General features: G+C 42.3%; 1 non-coding gene across 1 annotated transcript; it reads right to left on the bottom strand.

Annotated features, from left to right (window-relative positions):
• Positions 1-2,923: 2,923 nt before the first annotated feature.
• On the bottom strand, positions 2,924-2,986 carry LOC123832380. Its single transcript, XR_006788038.1, has one exon. It is a non-coding gene; the product is annotated as a small nucleolar RNA SNORD75 (small nucleolar RNA).
• Between the last annotated feature and the right edge of the window lie 17,145 nt (positions 2,987-20,131).

The raw sequence follows: 20,131 nt of genomic DNA, 5'->3' as shown, positions 1-20,131 counted from the left end.
TTGTGACACTAACTAAAGAAATTGAGATGGTATAAATTGCTATGGAAAGGAGGAAGTCACTGGGGCAGGGCATTTCTGATGGGGGGAATGCGAGTCTTTAGAGCCCCTTGGCTTTTCTCAAGCCAGAGCAAATTAGTCCTTAGAACCATTTTATGTATTGCCTTTTCCCTGATTCCTTCCACATCAAAGCAAAATTCTTCGTAACATTTTGACTCCTATATCCCTTAATGCCAGGAAGAGAGAGGGCAGTTCTGGAGGGCAGGCAGGAGCATACCCATCCTTGAAAAGCAGTCTTTTCATGGTAAATTAATATATTGATTTTCTAATATCTTTTAAAAATTTTATGTATTTATTTAATTATATATATACATATATTTTTTTTTCTTTTTTAAGAAAGAGGAAGGGAGGGAGAAAGAGAGGGAGAGAACCATCGATTGGTTGCCTCTTGCAGGCCCCCAATGGGGGACCTGGCCCACAACCCAGGCATGTGCTCTGGCTGGAAATTGAACCAGTGACCTTTCAGTTCACACACCAGTTTTCAGTCTATTGAGCCACACCAGCCAGGGCTTTTTTATTTTTTATTTTATTTTATTTTTCCCATTACCACTTAGTTCCCTTATACTCCTTCCCTTAATTTTTATTTACTAATTTTAGAGAGGAATGGGAAACAGAAACATTGATTTGTTATTCCACTTATTTATGCATTCAATGGTTAATTTTTAAAAAGAATTTATTTATTTATTTTTAGAGAGAGGAGAAGGGAAGGAGAAAGAGAGGGAGAGAAGCATCAATGTGTGGTTGCCTCTCAAACACTCGCCACTAGGGACCTGGCCCGCAACCCAGGCATGAGCTCTGACTGGGAAGTGAACCAGCAACCATTTGGTTGGTAGCCCATGCTCAATCTACTGAGCTATACTAGCCAGGGCTGATTTTTTTTTTTTTTTTAAGATTTCTTGTTGTTCCACTTATTTATGCATTCAATGGTTAATTTTTTAAAAGAATTTCTTTCATTTATTTTTAGAGAGAAGGGAAGGGAGAGAGAAAGAGAGGGAGAGAAACATCAATGTGTGGTTGCCTCTCACACACCTCCTACTGGGGACCTGGCTGGCAAGCTGGCATGTGCCCTGACTGGGAATCGAACCAGCTACCCTTTGGTTTGCAGGAGGTACTCCATCCACTGAGCCACACCAGCCAGGGCTGGTTGTTTGTGTGTTGTTTTTTTTAAAGATCTTATTCATTTACTTTTTTAGAGAGAGGGAAAGGGAGAAAGAGAGTGAAAGAAACATCCATTTGTGAGATACATTAATCAGTTGCCTCTTGCAGACCCCCAACTGGGAAACCTGGCCCGCAACTCCAGTGAGCACCCTGACAGGGAACTGAACAAGTAACCCACTGGTTCTCACATGCCGGCACTCAAATCCTTCAGCCACACCAGCCAGGGCCATTGATTTATTATTGATGACTGGGGATTGAACCTACAACCTTGGTGTGTCAATCAGGATGATGCTCTAACCAACTGAGCTATCTGTCCAGGGCTAATTCTATATAAGTCCTTTTTGAGTATATAAATGCTAGTAAGCCCCCCTGAGTTAAGAATTCCCAACAAAAGTTGAGTTGAGGGTTAGGCCTTTGGTTGCAATGAATAAGCCAGGCCTTACACAGGCATCCAGACTGCATCTGTGGCTGCTTAGGAAACTCTAAGAGTAGACCATATTTGAGGTAGTAGTGACTTAGATAATGGTAGAAGTAATAAGGTGGTGAGAATTAGTCAGATTCAGGATACAATTTGAAGACAGAGCTGAAAGGATGAATTAAATGAGGAATATGAGGTAAAGAAGAATAAAGGAAGACCCCTGGGATGCTGACTCGAGCAACTAGGCAAATGTTGGTGTCCTTTACTAAATGGGGAATACTGAGAGAGCAGTATATGAGTGGTAAGGAAGAAGGAGTGCTTTTTTGACAAGTTGAATTGGAAATCCCTCCCAGACATAAAAGAGGGGAGCCAAGCTGACTGTTGGGTATATGAGTCTGGAATCCAGTGGTGAGATCAGGGCTGTATAAATGTTTAAGGTCCTGAAACTGGATGAACTTACCCAGGGAGTAAGTGAGACAGAGAAATGAGGACCAAGTTCTATTCTGCCCTGCAACATTTAGAAGTCAGGAAAAGGCCCTGGCTGGTGTGGCTCGGTGGATTGAGTGCTGGCCTGTGAACCAAAGGGTCAATGGTTCGATTCCCAGTCAGGGCACATACCTGGGTGCGGGCCAGGTCCCCAGAAGGGGGCACGTGATAGGAAACCACACAGTGATGTTACCCTCCCTTTCTTTCTCCTTCCCTTCCCCTCTGTCTAAAAAAATTAAATCTTTAAAATACATTAAAATTTGGGGGGGGCTAATTTTAAAGAGAGTACATACTTGTTTTTCTCTTTTTTTGGTTAATAAAAATTTATTAAAATTTAAAGTTTTTTGGTCTTCTAGCCTGTGAGCATCCATCCAGCTGCCTTTCAACTTGGTCCGTGAGCTATGCTGTCATAAATGCCTGGAAATCTTCAGGATAAGAGGTCTGCCTTTGCTTAAACCTCTTTGCTGCAGGCCTCGTAGCCAACCCAACTGTTCACACCTATATTTTAAATGTCTCCAAAATCTGCACCCCAAGCATGCCATCCACAGGTAAAAATGTGTATCCCACAGCAAAAAATATATAAATAAGTAAGTTAATAAATAAATAAAGCCAATCCAGACATGTCGAAGACTCAAGTCCACCATTCCAACTTTTTAGTGCCTGTCTGCCCAATGGCGAGAGTGTGATGCTTGCACTTTAGGACCCCAGCAGCTGTTCTCCTTTGACACAGAACTAGAAAATAGACACAAAGAATACCCAATGAAACTTACTGTGTAGCCACATTAAACATTAATGTCATATATAAGCCACAGAATAGAATTTTTTCAGAAATCCCTTCTGTCCATTGGTCTTAAATTATCTCAGGCTTAAAGAGTGTACATTTCACTAAGATCAACAAAGGCTGTTGAATCACTGAATGAGAATATACACAGAAGTATACTACTCAAAGTCTGGTAGTAGTTATGGAGTGCCTAGATTGTCAGGCTGGGAAACTGGGAATCTCACAGCCCTGAACCTCCAACATGCAGGCAGCTTGACTACACTGGTTGTGAATCAAACAGGATAGTTGTTTAGATACAATTGTGTTTAAATCCTTGCTGTGGCCTTTGATAGCTGTGTGACCTTGGGCAAATTTCCTCATCTGTGAAATAGATATTTTATTTTTTAAATAAAATTTTAAAAATTCATTTCTAGAGAGAAGGGAAGGGAGGGAGAAAGAGGGAAAGAAACATTGACCAGTTGCTTCTCACATGTCCCCAAACCGGGACCTGGCCAGGAACCCAGGCATGTGCCCCAGCTGGGAATTGAACCAGCAACGCTTTGGTTTGCAGGCTGGCACTCAACCCACTGAGCCACACAGGCCACGGTGATATTGCCCAGCCAATTTGAAATTGCCGCATTCATTACCACTCACAAATCTTCTAAAGCAACCTCTCCCAACTTCCTTCCTTCCCTCCATAAAAAGCAAACGCCTCTCTTTTGTTCTTGGGACTTGTCTATGGTTCCAGAGAAAATTCCTCTGCTATTTCAGAATAAACACATTTTGCTGGAAAATAATTGGCTCTTTGTCTTTTTTAAGGTCAACAGATTGAATGAAACAATGGATGTAAAGTGCCTGGCAGTACATAGTAGGAACTTTGTGAATGGTGGTGATTATTATTTGTATTCAGAATAAACTGCTGGGGGAGGAGAACTGTCCTCTCCATACCCAGTTAAGCTGCTGAAATTCTTCTCCGGGCCCTAGAAGAGGGATGTCACACTCATTTTCACTGGGGCCACATTAGCCTCGCCTTTGCCTCTGAAGGGCTGAAATAATTTTAGGACTGTGTAAATGTAACTACTCCTTAACTGTTAAGGAGTTGAAATTACATTCAGCCCTTTGAAGGCAACCAGGAGGCTGATGTGTAGTCCCAGGTGAAAATGAGTTTGACACCCCTTCTAGAGAGCTAGCTGGATCCCAGAATGGAGGAGGATTCCGTGGAAAGGCTGCACCCTCTCTCTCGGTCTCTCATTCTCACACGTGTGGATGTGATAGGGGACTCAAGAGTTGGAAAATTTTAATTTAAGGTAAATAGTTTATAAGCCTAGTATGTAATGCTTATGTTAAGGCTATTGTTTCAGAAACTGCAGATAAGGCCCATCCTGGCTCTCCTGAGAGACAGCTGACCTCCTGGGGCACTGCTAAAGATTAACGCTTGGGGAACAAGTGGAAGCATCCTGGCCTTTGTGTTCCAGGGAGAAGCAGATAACTGCCAGCCCCTGGGAATGGCTAACTGCTCTGGGTGAGAATACTGTAGGGTTGTTTTTTTTTTTATCTAACTTTCTTTAAATTTCAAAACCCCTCACCACACCTTGTTCTCTGTTATAAAAAGGCTGGCTTGGAAGAAAATGTAAGACAGTCTGTTAGGGTATGAACCTGCTGTCTTGTCAGATCGCTGTCAATCCAAATAAAGCGCCCATAAAGACTCAATCCCTCTCTGCTTACTGGGTTGGGTATGTGACCGGCAGCACGAATGCCAATCTTTTTCGGTTTCATGTACACACATGTAGCATTGTAGGTGTTGGTATAGAAGCTGTAATTATATCAGGGCAGGAATCACAGTCACACAGATCAATGCTGCATTAAAAACGGTGGAAAGGAGGCTGCAGCCAAGTGGAACCCTTGGTCTGGCGCTAGAAAAGACAGGGGAAGAGGTTGGAGTGATTTTGGCAGGGCTGGCAAGGCAAGGCAGAACCACAGCAGGAAGCAGACAGATTAAGTCACATGACAGTGCTGATTTCTCCTGTGAAATTCACTTCCCAGTTTTACATCCTTCCATTGCACATCACCCACAGAGGCCACTCTGTGCTGAAAGTGGGTAGAAGTGATTGATTTATTCATTCAATTGACGAACCTTTAAAGCTACCTACCATATGCCCGGAATTTTCTGGAAGGATAACCAGTTGTTGGTCAGGGAGTTAGAGGTAGCTGTGAGGCAGGAGGTAGTCAGGAAGGAAGCTCCCGAGGCCCCGCAGGGCTGAGGTAGAAAACACCTATACATGACAAAGACCCCCTAAGACGGGTTGTTCCTGTTTTCTGGGATAACTCTGAATCATAGAATGCACCTGCGCGCTACCCCTGATTCATTATAATATCATTATAATGAAATAACATTGTGGGACTCCCTTCTCCAGTAGCCAATCAAGAAAGTCATGGGAAACCACGCATGCGCAGTAGCTTTGAAATCCAACTCCTTGTACCTGCGCAGGAAAAGCCCGCCAAAGACTAGCAGGGGGCTTCTGCCTCTATAAGAATAGAATCCCCCAGCCCACGTGCCCTTTTTTTTCCTCTGCTCAGAGCTGGCTCACTCCCGTGTCCTGTGGTGTGTACTATCACTTAATAAACCTCCCCTCTTTCTTTATGCTATAAACTTTGTGTGTTCGGTTCAATTCTTTGTCCTCGATCACTAAGAACCTGGTTACCTGTGCACACCTGTGCACACCTGTGACAGCTGGAAGGGGTGGTCTGAGCAGAGGAACTAACATGTCCGGAGCTGTGGCAGAATGAAGTAGGCAGGATGTGGCATTCCAGGGACCATATGTGGTTTGATAAGAAGGGAACATGGGGTTCCTGGGAGAAAAGTGGGGGGAAAACTGGAGAAGGAGGATGAGGCCAGTTCATAAAGTGCCTAAGATGCCACATTAAATGTCTACATAATTAACTAACCATTTGGAGTGGGGGGATTTGGACTCCTACCTTATACTACACACAAAATAAATTCAGAAGGTTTGAAGATCTGAATATGAAATGAGCAAATAAAGAAAAAATGAGAGACTATTTTTATAATCTTGGGGTGGAGAAGGCCTTTCTTACTTTTAAAACCAAAATTACAAATTATAAAGGGAAATATTGACAGTTTTCACTATCTAAAAGTGAAAGTTTCTCAGCAAAAGTCAGCATAAAAAAGATTAAAAGACAAATGCCAAAGTAGAAGACTGCAGTATTTAATGGTCAAAGGGTTCAAATCTTACTTTGTAAAGAACTGCTATAAAATCAATAAGAAAAAGACACGTATTTTGATAAAAAATAGGCAATGTTCTTAACAGGTAGTTCTCAAGAGAAGAAAGAAAAATAGTTATGAGATGTGACAGGACAAAGCCAGTGCCATTTGTTATCTTGGTACAAATGGTATTTGCCAAGCAGGCCTAAGACTTTGTTAAAGGTGACTGTGGTCTTACTTTTCTGAGCTTGTCCCCAGGACTGGAAATTCCTGGGAACCAAGAAGAATGCAATGTGACTAACCCTCCCTACAGCCACAGGCAGAAGATAACATTGGAATAAACTGCAGCCTGTGTTACAACAGCCCCGGGGCCACAAAACAGCAACAGCCCTCCACCTTTTTTAATCCAATGAAAGCTCAAAGCCCCCACCTAGCCCTTTCCCTCTCTTGGGAAAGTAAAATAAAACATTTACACTCTGCATTTTTTTTCTTTGTGAATTCTTTCACAGCTGGGTCACCCAGTCACCGACCACCTTAACAAAAAGGTTATTCAAACACATTAATAATGAGAGAAATACAAATCACTTTCCCCATCAGACTGATAAAATTAAAAATGTCAATCCCCACTGTTGGGGGCAGTATGAAAAAAGGGATCTTCTTATATACTGTTGGAAATGCAGATAGTATATAACTTTATAGGGTAATTTGGCAATATGTATTAAAATTTTAAATGTGTATCCCTTCTGATTCAGCAATTCTAAGGAATTTAGCCAAAGGAAATAACAAAAATGGCAAGGGTAATCACTATGTTGTTTATAGTATAAAAATTACCCAAATGTTGGTAAGAAGGGAATTGGCAGAAGAAATCATTGTGCATTTGTGCAATAAAAGCCTATACAGTCCTGAGGGTACAGTAGATCTGTAATGCCGCAGTGGGAAAATGTCTGCTAGGGTGGTCGGTGACGTGGGCTTCACAAATTTAAAACTTTCACAACCTTCACAAACCTTTCTGCAACTTTCACAGACTTTCTTTTTTAAAAAAGAAAAATTATTTTGTTATTCAAGTAACAGACTTTCTTATCCCTGTAGAAATAACCATCTTTAAAATAAATCACTTTGAATCCTGGTCCTTCAAAATTGCATCTCCATGCCTCGTGCCTTCTATTATTAAAACCATACAATTCCTTACCATCTTAATTTGAACTTAACTTTTAGAAGCCTTAATTTCCATAATGACCAAAAAGTAAGCAACCAGCATTCCCTAGATTTGAAACCGGAAAAGACCGACTTTCATGCTGTCACATACCTAACCACATCTTCAGAGGTGCCCCAGGAGGTCAGCTGTCTCTCAGGAGAGCCAGGATGGGCCTTACCTGTAGTTTCTGAAACAATAGCTTTAACATATACATTACTCAGTAGACTTATTAACGATTTACCTTAGACTAAAATTTTCCAACTCTTGAGTCCCCTATCAGATTGACTTGTGAACACATTTTATGACCATTAGAAGCAGGTCCCCGTCTTGGCAAACATACTCTCACCTTCAGGAAACACACCTCCAACGGAGCACAAGACATTTGTCTACAGCTCCAAATACACTCCACAGCCTCTTTGTAATAAAAAGCCAAGAGAAGGTCTAGCAATCTACATTTTGGTATTTCATGTTATTTCAAAAAACCTAGACATTCAATAACTTTAATCAGAACTTACTAATTTAGAAAGGAATGGCTGAAATAGGTTAAATTGATTTGCTCAGTTATAGCTAAGTCCCCCCCCCCCACTTTTGATATGAATTATCTCCCCAAAATTTTTATTTTAAAAGATGGTCTACACAAGAGTTCTTGAAGAAGACCAGGTATTTGCATTTCAAAAATGTAGGGAAAGAAAAGCAAGCTTCTCCTAGAAGGACTTTGGTTTCATCAGGGGAAAGGGTGGAAAAGTTTAAAATGCCCCTTTTTTTTCTCTTCATTGAGAGGCAGTCCCAGTTTTTCCCAGGATTCAGCAGTTCCAAGGTTTCCAGGAGGAGAAGATAGAGTGTTTTACAGTCTGGGAGGGGGGTGAGATTTTTTTCCCTCTCTTTGTACCCTTGTTTTTACTTAATGCAGGCACAGTGAAGCTAAGTCTAAATTCCAAACAGGAGCTGAATGTATGACTTGGGTTAAGCAGGTAAGAAATAGATGGAGACAATTAGAGTTCTCTCTACAAACCTCACAGAGACAGGGTTAGGGGGTTAGCCCCAGTCAAGTTTCTGCTGCCTGCTGTTCCCCTAGTCACAGGTCTCAGGAGACCAGAGAGGGAGAAATAGAGAATGTCCCAGTATGGGCCACCAAAATGTTAGGATGGTTGGTGATGCAGGCTGTGAAAGAATTCACAAAGAGGAGAAAGTGTAGAGAATAAAGTTTTAATCTCTCTCCAAGAAAGGAGACATGGTGTGGAGAGATATATCAGCATCGAGGGTTTGGGGCTTTGAGCTTTTATTGGATTATAGGTGGATTAAAAGAAGGGGGTGGCTATTGTGGGGCCCCTATGCTGTTGGGGCTTTATAACACGGGGCTGCAGTTGGTTCCAGTGCTATCTTCTGACTGTGTCTGTAGGGAGAGGTTAATCACATTCTGTTTTTGATTTCTAGTACCTAATATCCAGTCCTGGGGACATAAGCTTAGAAGAGTAAAATGGAAGTCATGTTTAACAAGGTCATAGGCTTGCTCAGCAAATGGTGCCATAATAGCAATTGGCAATGACTTTATGCTTTCAGTGTCCATGATATGTTGCTAAGTGGAAAAAAACAAAACAAAACAAAAACGGTTACAAAAGGCAAGTTTGGCATTAGCTGTGTTCAGCTCATTCAGCCTCAAAGATCAAAGTACCAAGGCTTCAGAAGGCCAGGGTGCCAGTCCCTGTCCCTGGATCATGATTGTGCAACCTGGGGGAGGAGGCCGGCCATGAGCCTGGCACAGGGGTGGGGATTTGTTCTCCTGCTTCTTTAGCCTTTATGAAGCCCAAAAGCCAGATCCCTGCAATGGAGTCTGGATTTCCTTCTCTAGGTAGAATGTGGGTGAGGGTCGAAGACTTTGTGTAGGTGCTGGTGCCCTTCCCCCTTCATTAGGGTAAGAAGGTGACTTTTCTGAACTCTGCTAGTGCTGGTCTTTGGGAATCTGACTTCCTTTTACTAGGAAATCTAGTAGATAAGACGTTGCCATAAGGGTGCCCTTTCAGTTGAGGCACATATGGGAGGTAACTGATCAATGTTTTGCATGTTAATGTTTCTCTCCCTCTCTTTCTCCCTTCCTTCCCCTCTCTCTAAAAATAAATAAATAAAATCTTAAAAAAATTCTCCAGTGAAAACTCCCATGCTGGCTTTTCCCTACCTAAGGTACTAGGGACTAAATTATTATTATTATTATTATTATTATTATTATTATTATATTGTATTTATGTACGAGAGATACATTGATTGCTTGCATCTCGCAAGCCCCCGACTGAGGGACCTTGGCCACAACCCAGGCATGTGCCGTGACTGGGAATCGAACATGCAACCTTTTGGTTTGCAGGCTTGGGTTCAATCCACTGAGCCACATCAGCCAGGGTGAGGCCCAATTCTTAAACACTTAAAAAAAAAAATGCCTGCAGTTTTTTGTTGTTTTCTAGAAAGGGGGAGAACAGAAGTCACAGTGTGATTCCCAGGCCCAGATAGTGCTATATACAAGTCAAGTTTCCTCCAGTTAGCAATTCCAGACCACCATCCAGACCAGAGTAGCTGTGGTTGGCTCAGTTTTAGTGGAGCTGAGCCACAATGGTCTGTACCCTCAGGGAACTCAGAAAGTAATACTAAGGGAGGGTTGTTTTTAGTTTTATATTTAGTCTTCTTGCTAGCCTATAGTGGAAATCAGCCGGAACCTCAGTTCTTGAAAGTGGGGAAATCAAGGCTGATTAATTCAGCAAAGATGTTCAGTACTTTCTCTCCCCTTGATACAAATGAGAGATTTACATATTTAAGACCACACTGATACCAGTGAACAGGGCGAGGGCAGGATCCCATCAGTCTTGTGGCTCCCCTTTGCATTCTTGTGACACTCAAAATACAATCAGTGGATTGAGCGCCAACCTGTGAACAAAAAAAGGGTCAATGGTTTGATTCCCAGACAGGACACATGCCTGGGTTGCTGGCTGGGTCCCCAGTTGGGGACATGAGAGAGGCAACCACACATTGATGTTTCTCTCCCTCTCTTTCTCCCTCCTCCCTCTATCTCTAAAGATAAATAAATAAACTTAAAAAAAAATACAACAACTGTACTTGAAAGATTAAAAAATATTTTAAAAATAAGAAAAATACAATCACATGAGGTGTTGCCAGCCCCTCGAAACCATTCATGCATTTATTCCATATCCATTGAACACCAACTGCTTGCAGGCCAACTGCTGGCCACTGGAGGAGATGTGGCCCTGCCCTCCAGGAATGATTAGTCCAATGCAGTTGTTCTCAATCTGTTTTCTCTTCAGTGCTTTGAGGCTCTTCCTACCACCATAACATTTTATCTATTAAGATCAGGATCCTTCTAGAAGACATAAAAAGGAATAATCAATAATTATAGAATGATGTGATAAGTGCTATCATTGATAGAAATAAACACAGAGTATAGTGGAAATGTTACAGTGGAAATGGCCAGAGGGGGAATAAAGGCAGGGTACTCACCATTACAGTCTAATGGAGAACTTAATAGAGGAGGCTAAAAGCAAAACTCACACATTGACCCAGGAACCCGGAGTCTGGACTGATAAGGCTGCCAAGCGTCCTGAACAACAAGTGAAAGTATGATAATGTACGAGAGGGGGGACCCTTTGAAAGTCTGTGTGCATTATCTCTACTAGCTGGGAAAAGGAAAACCTTGAGATTGTATATTCATTCCAAGGCCTGGAAAGGAGATGGGGAGGGAGTCTACAGTGCCCAAAGAAAAAAACCCATAAAACAACTTTGGCTAATTGCCTCTCTCCTATCACGTAAGCAAAATGAACAAATAGACTCTAGAGCAAGATAAGGATTCGGGCTGACAGACTTGCACTCATACCTATGTTTGGATAGTCATGTCTCCCCGGAAGAAGCTGGCACCACTTCTACCTGTCAATCAAAATGTAACTTCTTCACCCCCACCCCACCAACTATGTAAGTCCTCAGAACAAAGGATTCTCTTCTCTTGGCCTCTCCGCTGTTTTGGCCACTGGCCTCTGGTCACCCTACTTTTGCCACCCCTGCTTTAGCTACCCTTGCTTTGCTTTCCTTTTAGAACTCAGCATTAATAAACTTTGCTTGCACACTAGTAGGCTCACTGGCCCATAATTTTTTACTGCGTCAGTGAGAACTGAGTTTTTGGGAGTTTCTCCTGTAACAGAAATACAGAGGAAGGAGTACTGAAGATCACACTGGGGATGGGGGCGTTGTCAGTGAGACAGGATATTAAGAAGCTAGGAAAATTCCTTTGCAAGTGGAACAGGGAAACTGAGACAGAGAGCTGAATTTAACAGGGAACGATTATAGCCAGGTGCAGATTGTCACCAGGGCAGAAGGCCCCATGTGCCTAGCGGGGGCAAAACTGGGGAAACAATGACCTTGCCCCCAGGGTAACCTCTTCTCTCCTGGCCTTTCCTCCCTGGAAATGGCATCTGGAAAGTAACATCTAGGCCTCAGTTGTATTTCAACTACAGACCCAGAAAAGTAGCAAAACCAGATGGGCAATGCAAGAAACAACTGCAATGACTAAAGAACAATCAGTGTGATGGGGGACTCAAATGCTGGAAAAATGTTAGTTTCGGATTACAGCTGATAAGCTTAGTAATCAATGCATGTAAAAATCTGTTGTTTCAGGAACTGAAGGTATGACCCACCCTGATTCCAAGAGACCACGAGCAGTTCCACCTTTGTGCCTCAGGAGGACTGCAAGCAATCAGGATGGTATCTGAGCCACTGTGCTCCAGGGTGTGACGCCCACTGCCCAGGACACAGATAAAAGAATGATGCAGTTTTTTAAATACATAATTTATTTTTTAAAGATTTTATTTATTTAGTTTTATACAAAGGGGAAGGTAGGGAGAAAGAGAGGAAAACATCAATGTGTGATTGCCTCTCACGTGCCCCGCACTGGAGACCTGGCCCACAACCCAGGTATGTGCCCTGACTGGGAGTTGAACCATCAACCCTTTGGTTCACAGGCCAGGTATAGCTCCCCAGCCACAGTGAATGATGCAGCTTTTATCTAACTTTTCCCCTGAATTCCAAACCACTTACCGCACTTTTCTTCTCTTTATAAAAAGGATTGATTTAAAATGGAATTTAAGATGGTCTGTTACGGTACACACCTGCTGTCTTCCCAGATGGCTGGCCATCTGAATAAAGCACCATCAAGATTCAACCCTTGTCTCTGCGTATTGGTTTTGGTAGTAACAGGCAGCAAGAACGCTGACTTTTCTGGTTTCAGGTGGAGACCAGGACCCTGAAAGGGCACACCCGTAGAACTGATGAATATTCTTCTGAAATCCTCCCCTGAGACCTCCTCTAAGATTCCTGCCTGCAAGAAAGAGATAAAAGCCTTAAGATAAAGGACCCAGGGAGTGTGCTCTGCCCCTGGGGAACAGCCAGTGCCATTTCTTTCCAATCTTCATCCCTCGTCTTTTCCCACAGGCATGAGTCTCCTAAACTCTAAGGCAATGGGCAGCTGGCCGCGTGTCCCAGGCTTATCGCCTGAGCCCGTCCCTAAGGCCCCCATTTTCTCTGGCTTCCCATTGAGCTAAGGCAGCTTAGCCTAGGCTGTCCAGTTGCTTCTTTGCTAAGCTCTTCCTTGTTTTACCATCCCCAGCTTTAATAAATGGGTCCTCATTGTCATCTGGACTTGTGTTGTGAAAACTTTTCTAAACGAAGTTCAGAACCAACATACTACTGCTGGCTTTAGGTAGACTCGCTCCAGAATGGTGACAACTGAACCTAGATTTTATTTTCAGAGAGAGGGGAAGCGAGGGAAAAAAAGAGGAAGAGAAACATCAGTTGGTTGCCCCTCTCACCACCCCACCTGGGGAACTGGCCCAAAGCCCAAGCATGTGCCCTGACTGGGAATCAAATCAGCGATCTTTGGCTTTGTGGGATGACGCACAATCAACTAAGCCACGCCGGTCAGGGCCCAAATATAATTTTATAAACTGAATTCTTGTAAATTTAAGGATTCCAGTGTTCTCTGAGAACTGTTAAATGTAATGTTTTCTTTTAGTGATAATTCAAAAATTTAATATAAACATATTCTGAATCATCTGGTGTCCTCATAACTGAGTGCTGCCCTGTGATTTTGATTTCTATAATTGCATGTGTTGTTACAATTACACGGAAGCATTTACCTTTAATGGTGTATGGGTTTAACTTTAACGGTTTACAGGCTTAACTGTAATGATTTATAAGTATATGGCAGGCTGCGGTTAGCAGGTCCTAATGTCAAAATGATCACTGTTCTGGGACTTCTGCTTTATATTTACAATGAATTGCCTTACCTGTTGTATCTCATTGCTGTCTACCACAGCAAATCAGTACAGTGATGTAACTACTGCTTTGTTAAGTGAAGTCCAGATAACGTCAAAGAGCACTGTATGAACAAAAGTTTCACGCTAGCTTGGACAGAAAAATGGTAGAACTGAGTCATCATTAACAAGGCATAGGCAGTATAGGCATGCAGAACCTGAAGGAAGATGCACTATAGCATTAGGATTGTATTCATGTTCATGGAGGATACTGCTTACAGGAAACTCATCTTGGATATCTCATCTTACAATAATAGTTTATCAGCAGAAAGAGTGGTAATAATTACCAAAGAAAACATTTTCATAAAACAGTGATTTCAATTATTTTTTAAATATACTTTATTGATTATGCCATTACAGTTGTCCCATTTTTCCCCCTTCGCTCCCCTCCACCCTGCACACCCTCTCCCACCCACATTCCCTCCCTTTAGTTCATGTCCATGTGTCATACTTACAAGTTCTTTGGCTTCTACTTTTCCTGTACTATTCCTGCCCTCTCCCGTCTATTTTCTACCTACCATGTATGCTACTTATTCCCTATACCTTTTTCCCCTTTCTCCCCCTCCCACTCCCCTGTTGATACCCTTCATGTGATCTCCATTTCTGTGGTTCTGTTCCTGTTCTAGTCGTTTGCTTAGTTTGTTTTTGTATTAGGTGTGGTTGTTAATAATTGTGAGTTTGCTATCATTTTACTATACATGTTTTTTATCTTCTTTTTCTTAGATAAGTCCCTTTAACATTTCATATAATAAGGGCTTGGTGATGATGAACTCCTTTAACTTGACCTTATCTGAGAAGCACTTTATCTGCCCTTCCATTCTAAATGAAAGCTTTGCTGGATAGAGTAATCTGGGATGTAGGTCCTTGTCTTTCATGACTTAGAATACTTCTTTCCAGTCCCTTCTTGCCTGTAAGGTCTCTTTTGAGAAATCAGCTGACAGTCTGATGGGAACTCCTTTGTAGGTAACTGCTTCCTTTTCTCTTGCTGTTTCTAGGATTCTCTCCTTCATTAATCTTGGGTAATGTAATTATGATGTGCCTTGGTGTGTTCCTCCTTGGGTCCAACTTCTTTGGGACTCTCTGAGCTTCCTGGACTTCCTGGAAGTCTATTTCCTTTGCCAGATTGGGGAAGTTCTCCTTTATTATTTGTTCAAATAACTTTTCCACTTGTTGCTCTTCCTCTTCTCCTTCAGATACTCCTATAATTTGGCTGTTGGAATGTTTCAAGATGTCCTGGAGGTTCCTAAGCCTCTCCTAATTTTTTTTGAATTCTTGTTTCTTCATTCTTTTTTGACTGGATGTTTATTTCTTCCTTTTGGTCCACACTGTAGATTTGAGTTCCAGTTTCCTTTCCATCACTATTGGTTCCCTGTACATTTTTCTTTATTTCACTTAGCATAGTATTTATTTTTTTATCTAATTTGCAACCAAATTCAACCAATTCTGTGAGCATCTTGATTACCAGTGTTTTGAACTGTGTATCTGATAGGTTGGTTACCTCTTTGTCGTGGTCACTGACCGCAGTGACTGTGGAACACTGCAGATGGCTTGTCAAAACATGAGAAAAACATACACAGAGATAACCGAGTCCTGTGGGGAAATAGGGATGGAATGGCCACTCTCTCTAGTGGGAACGCCTCAGCCACCCTCCCTAGGGGAGAGCGCCCAGTTCTCCCGCCCCAGCAGGCTTTTATTGGGTTTGTTTACACAGAAATTCAGGTAAAGCTCATTAATCATTGCCAGGAAGTAAGGATCAAACAATAGATAACAAAGAACTCTGAGGGCCTATTTTGAGTCAGGGTCAAAGAGCTGTAAAAAACTTTAAGGAACAAACTTACTTCTTCCTTGGACCCTTATCATTTAATTGAGAGAATTCTAAACAAAGCAGGTTTCACAGGATTTTACATATTCTTTCTTAGGCCTGATCACCCAGGGAACCTCCCTTTCCAGCACAGGGCTGCACCACCCTCTGTCAGGCTTAGGTGGAGCAAGGGAAGTAAGGCAGCCAAGAGATTAGGAGATTTTCTCGCAGACAATGAGGACTCAGGCTATGTCAAAGCTGAGGGGTGAGGGTCCATCACCCCCTTTTGCTGTAGCCCCCCAAGTCCTTCCTTGGGGGCCTCCCACGTAATCATGCCTCTGTTGGGTCGTTCCCCACTTAGAGAATCTTACCCATCACTGGCTAACTGACCAAACATTGCCAGGAAGGGTGAAGTAAAAGAAGCAGAAGTGACTCTCCTGCCAGGGAGATAAGCTTTTGTCTCCTTGCTGGCTTAAGGTCCAAGGTCATTTCCTCAGCCTTAGCCTTGGCGGGGGTTACAGCTTCTGATACCAGGCAAGGTGGTTCCCAACACCTCTTCGTCACTTAGTTGCATTTTTTCTGGAGCTTTGATCTGTTCTTTCATTTGGACCTTTTTTTGTTGTTGTTGTTGTTGTATTGACGGCCTGTAGTGTTAACGGGCGGAGCCTTAGGTGTTCACCAGGGTGGAGCCTTTCTGTGTTCACCAGGGTAGGGCAATGCCCATTGTTGCATTATGACATAGTATGTGGGGGAGGGGTCCAAGAGGGAACAGTGGCGCTTGTTCTGCTCTCTGATGGATTTCAGTCATTTCCCCTGCTTCCTACAAGCAAATTGGGCCCTTCTGGTGCTGCTCCCATGTGGGTGGGCTTGTGTACTTTCTTGAATCCTGTGGATCTCTCCAATGAACTCTCCTGTTGAGGCTGGAGTTTCTCCTGCTGCCTCCTCAACCCCCACAGATGTTTTTAATCAGTGGTTTGAGGCTTTATTTCCCGGTGCTGGGACCCTGGGTTGTGCGATCGGTCCTGCTCCCCAGTTTTGCCTGGTTTATCTGCGTGCAAAATGTGGGACAGCCCAGCCCACTGCCTTGCCATCTCACCGGCCAGCCACCGCCTTGCCACCAGTCCTCTCCACCTGGCTGCCCCATCTCCACCCCTCCTACCGGCCTGGATGAGTGCGTCTTTAACTCCTTGGTTGTCAAACTGCCATACAGATCAATTTTCTGTCAGTTCTGGTTGTTTTTTGTTTTTAAATTTATTGTTGTCCTTCTTTTGGTTGTGCGAGGAAGCACAGTGTGTCTACCCAAGCCTCCGTCTTGGCTGGAAGTCTGATTTCAATTATTTTCAACACTGCACCTGGGCAACCTATTAAAATATTAAATAATCTGAATGGAAAAATTAAAAAAATTAAAGTTAACAAATCAACTCAACATTGGGGGGCTCCCTTTCACAAAGGACCTCATGCTACTTTCAAGTTTGAGAATATTACTTTAAGGTAATAGATGGCGAGAGCTAAATCTTCTGAGGAACTGTACTGGGAAGCAGTGCCTTGCCCTGCAAAGAAGAGTCATACTTATTTGAATTGGGCAGAGAAAAAATTTAAGGACTTCACTTCTAAGAAATAGGGTAAAATATTGAATATGATTAATGCAAGCATTTTTTCAGTACTGCTCTGACCCCAGGCAATCCTTCCTAACAAAGCCCTACATAAAGCCCTCAGCAATGAGCAAGTTAGTAACGGATTTAAAGAATTTTAGAGAAAACTTAAGTAAGTAAAATTTTCAGGTGGCAGCTTGTATATCTAATTGATTTCTTTACTCATTCCTTTTTTACTTTTATATTTTGTTACTCTTTCCTAGGTGCAATAAACTTAAATGCTGATGGTGGTGAGCAAAGGAAATTATTCTTGATAGAAACAGCCCATCTGTTTCATGAGTGACCCTTTATCCAGAAAATGCTGTTCTTTTTGAGCTGCCTTTAATTGTTTTTATCCCCTTTCATAGAAATTCTCTGAGGTTTTGGTCTTAACTTACCTCTTTCCACTCTCTCAGGAATTTCATTTCCCCCCAGCTTCAAGTATCCATGATATTGTGAATGATGTAAAAAATATAATTTATTAGTATATTTAATAAATATTTATTGTATCTAATATGTGCAAAGAAACATGTTCCTAAATATTGAAGTTATAACATAATGAACAAGGCAGCTATCCCACAGGCTTCCCCTCATGTTTACGCAGTTACAACTTCCTCCTTGCCATCTTTCCCTGAAATCTTAAATTCGACCTGCCCCAAAGTGGACTCTTAATCATCTCCTCCAAAATAACCTGTTTCACTGCATTTCTGTGAATTTCACCACTCTTCAGCCAATTCATCCTGTTTAGAGACTCTTCAAAACAATTCAATAGATGGTGTCTCATTTATCTTTGCATGTTTGGTACCTAGCAGAGTATAAGCCTCCTGTAAACAGCAGAACAATAAATATGTAATTAAACTAATGTGCTGCTGATTCCAAATCTACGTCTCCAATAATGATCTTTGAACACCTCCTCCAGGATGTTTTGGGAGTATTTCAATGTTGTTTGCCTCAAACCAAACTGATTATATTCTCCTTTAAAAGAGGAGTCAGGGGCCCTGGCATGGTAGCTCAGTTGGTTAGAGCATCGTCCTGATATGCTAAGGTTGCGGGTTCCATCTCCAGTCAGGGCACACACAAAAATCAGCCAATGAATGCATAAATAAGTGGAACAAAAAATTGATATTTCTCACTCTCTCAAAAAAAAGTTATTAGAAGGAAAAAGAGGAGTCAGTAATAGAGTAAACTCCAGAGTTATACAGCCTGGTCATACCACTGTAAGGCACAACTATACACCATGGGACACCATTAACGTTATAGTCTCTATAATATCACATTAGCATACTTGCCTCTAGCTGGCGCCCCAACCTGGGAACAGGCCCACAACCCAGAAATGTGCCCTGACTGGGAATTGAATCGGTGACCTTTTATATTGTAGGAAACACTCCATGGCTGTTGGGGTGTTTGTCATTATTTTTAACTTCCAACCTGCTCATCCTTCAGTGTTTCCTATGTCACTGAGCCTATAGAAATATTATTTCTTTCCTTCTTCCAATCCTGCTACCAATGTCATATTACAGTCCTGAGAATTCTTTTTTTTTTAATTTTTATTTATTCATTTTTAGAGAGAGGGGAAGAGGAGAGAAATATCAATGTGTGGTTGCCTCTCACACACCCCGTACTGGGGACTTGGCCCGAAACCCAAGCATGTGCCCTGACTGGGAACCGAACTGAGAATTCTTTTGTCTGGATCTTTGCAGTAGCTTCCCATTCGATTACTTTAGGTCTCGGTACTATGAAGATCAAAAAACAGGTAAAATTCTTCCCAGACTACTTCTGAACAAGTCAGGACAAAACAGTGGCATATTTGTAAAACTGGAGGTAGAGGCATATATCAAGTCCTGTAGAAGGATAAATGGAAAAAAACCCTCTGCCCCCATTTCTGAAATTGTTACTGTCCTCTAAAAAAAGACTCCTCAATCATTTAGTTAGACAACAAGTATTCAACAGATTTCTTCTCTTTTCAGAACTCGATCCTGCTATTTCATTTTTTATATTCCCATGGGGATAGGTGTTGCCATTTTCCTGGGCCAGGATAACTCTTGGTTCTTAAATGAGACAAATAAGCCCAGGACCTGGCACACGTAAGATACAATGAATGGTAATTTTCTTTTGGCTGAAGTAGGCCAGTATGTTGTTGGTTTAATTTGCATGTACCATTAATCATTCACTAATAAGCTCTGAAATCTATGTCTCCACTGCCTCCTCAAGAAGAAAATGAATGGCCAAATAACTGTTTAGCCCCAGGCTCGTAAGGGAAAACAAATAAAAAATCACTACTTTTGCAAGGTAGGATGATAAGTACCAAAAAAACTTGAGATGCTTGGCCAGCATGACACAGCACTTCTCCATTTTCTATCCTGCTATAAGGTCCAAAGGAGTTAGTAGGATTGTGGGGGTTGGAGGCAGAAAGGGGGACATGATAGTACTATTTATTAAATGCTCCTGTTTTAACATCGGGTACTCTGTTGTCCCCTGGGGAGCACAGAGATGGATGTGACCCAACCTTTACCCTCCAGAAAATCAGTCTAGCAAAAAGAGGCAGACAGGTAAACACGGAAAATAGTTTAATTCTTGTTGGGGGGCTATACAGGCTATTGTTTGGATACAAAAGAATAATGATCAGCCCTGGCTGGTGTAGCTCAGCGGATTGAGCACGGGCTGCAAACCAAAGGGTCGTTGGGTTGATTCCCAGTTGGGGCACATGCCTGGGTTGCAGCCAGGTCCTCAGTGTGGGGCCTGCTAGAGGCAACCACACATTGATGCCTCTCTTCCTCTCTTTTATTTATTTATTTTTAACTTTTTAAAAGATTTTATTTATTTATTTTTAGAGAGGGAAGGGAGGGAGAGAGAGAGAGAGAGAGAGAGAGAGAGAGAGAGAGAGAGAGAGAGAAACATCAGTGTGTGGTTGCTGGGGGCCGTGGCCTGCAACCCAGGCATGTGCCCTGACTGGGAATCGAACCTGCGATGCTTTGGTTCGCAGCCCGCGCTCAATCCACTGAGCTACGCCAGCCAGGGCTTCTTCCTCTCTTAAAAAAAAAAAAAA

The sequence above is a fragment of the Phyllostomus hastatus genome, unplaced genomic scaffold (assembly GCF_019186645.2).
Source record: "Phyllostomus hastatus isolate PE091 unplaced genomic scaffold, TTU_PhHast_1.1 phas_scaffold_182, whole genome shotgun sequence".
Lineage (NCBI taxonomy): Eukaryota > Metazoa > Chordata > Mammalia > Chiroptera > Phyllostomidae > Phyllostomus > Phyllostomus hastatus.
The sequence above is the reverse complement of the archived record's forward strand: the minus strand, read 5'-3'. Positions and strand labels throughout refer to the sequence as shown.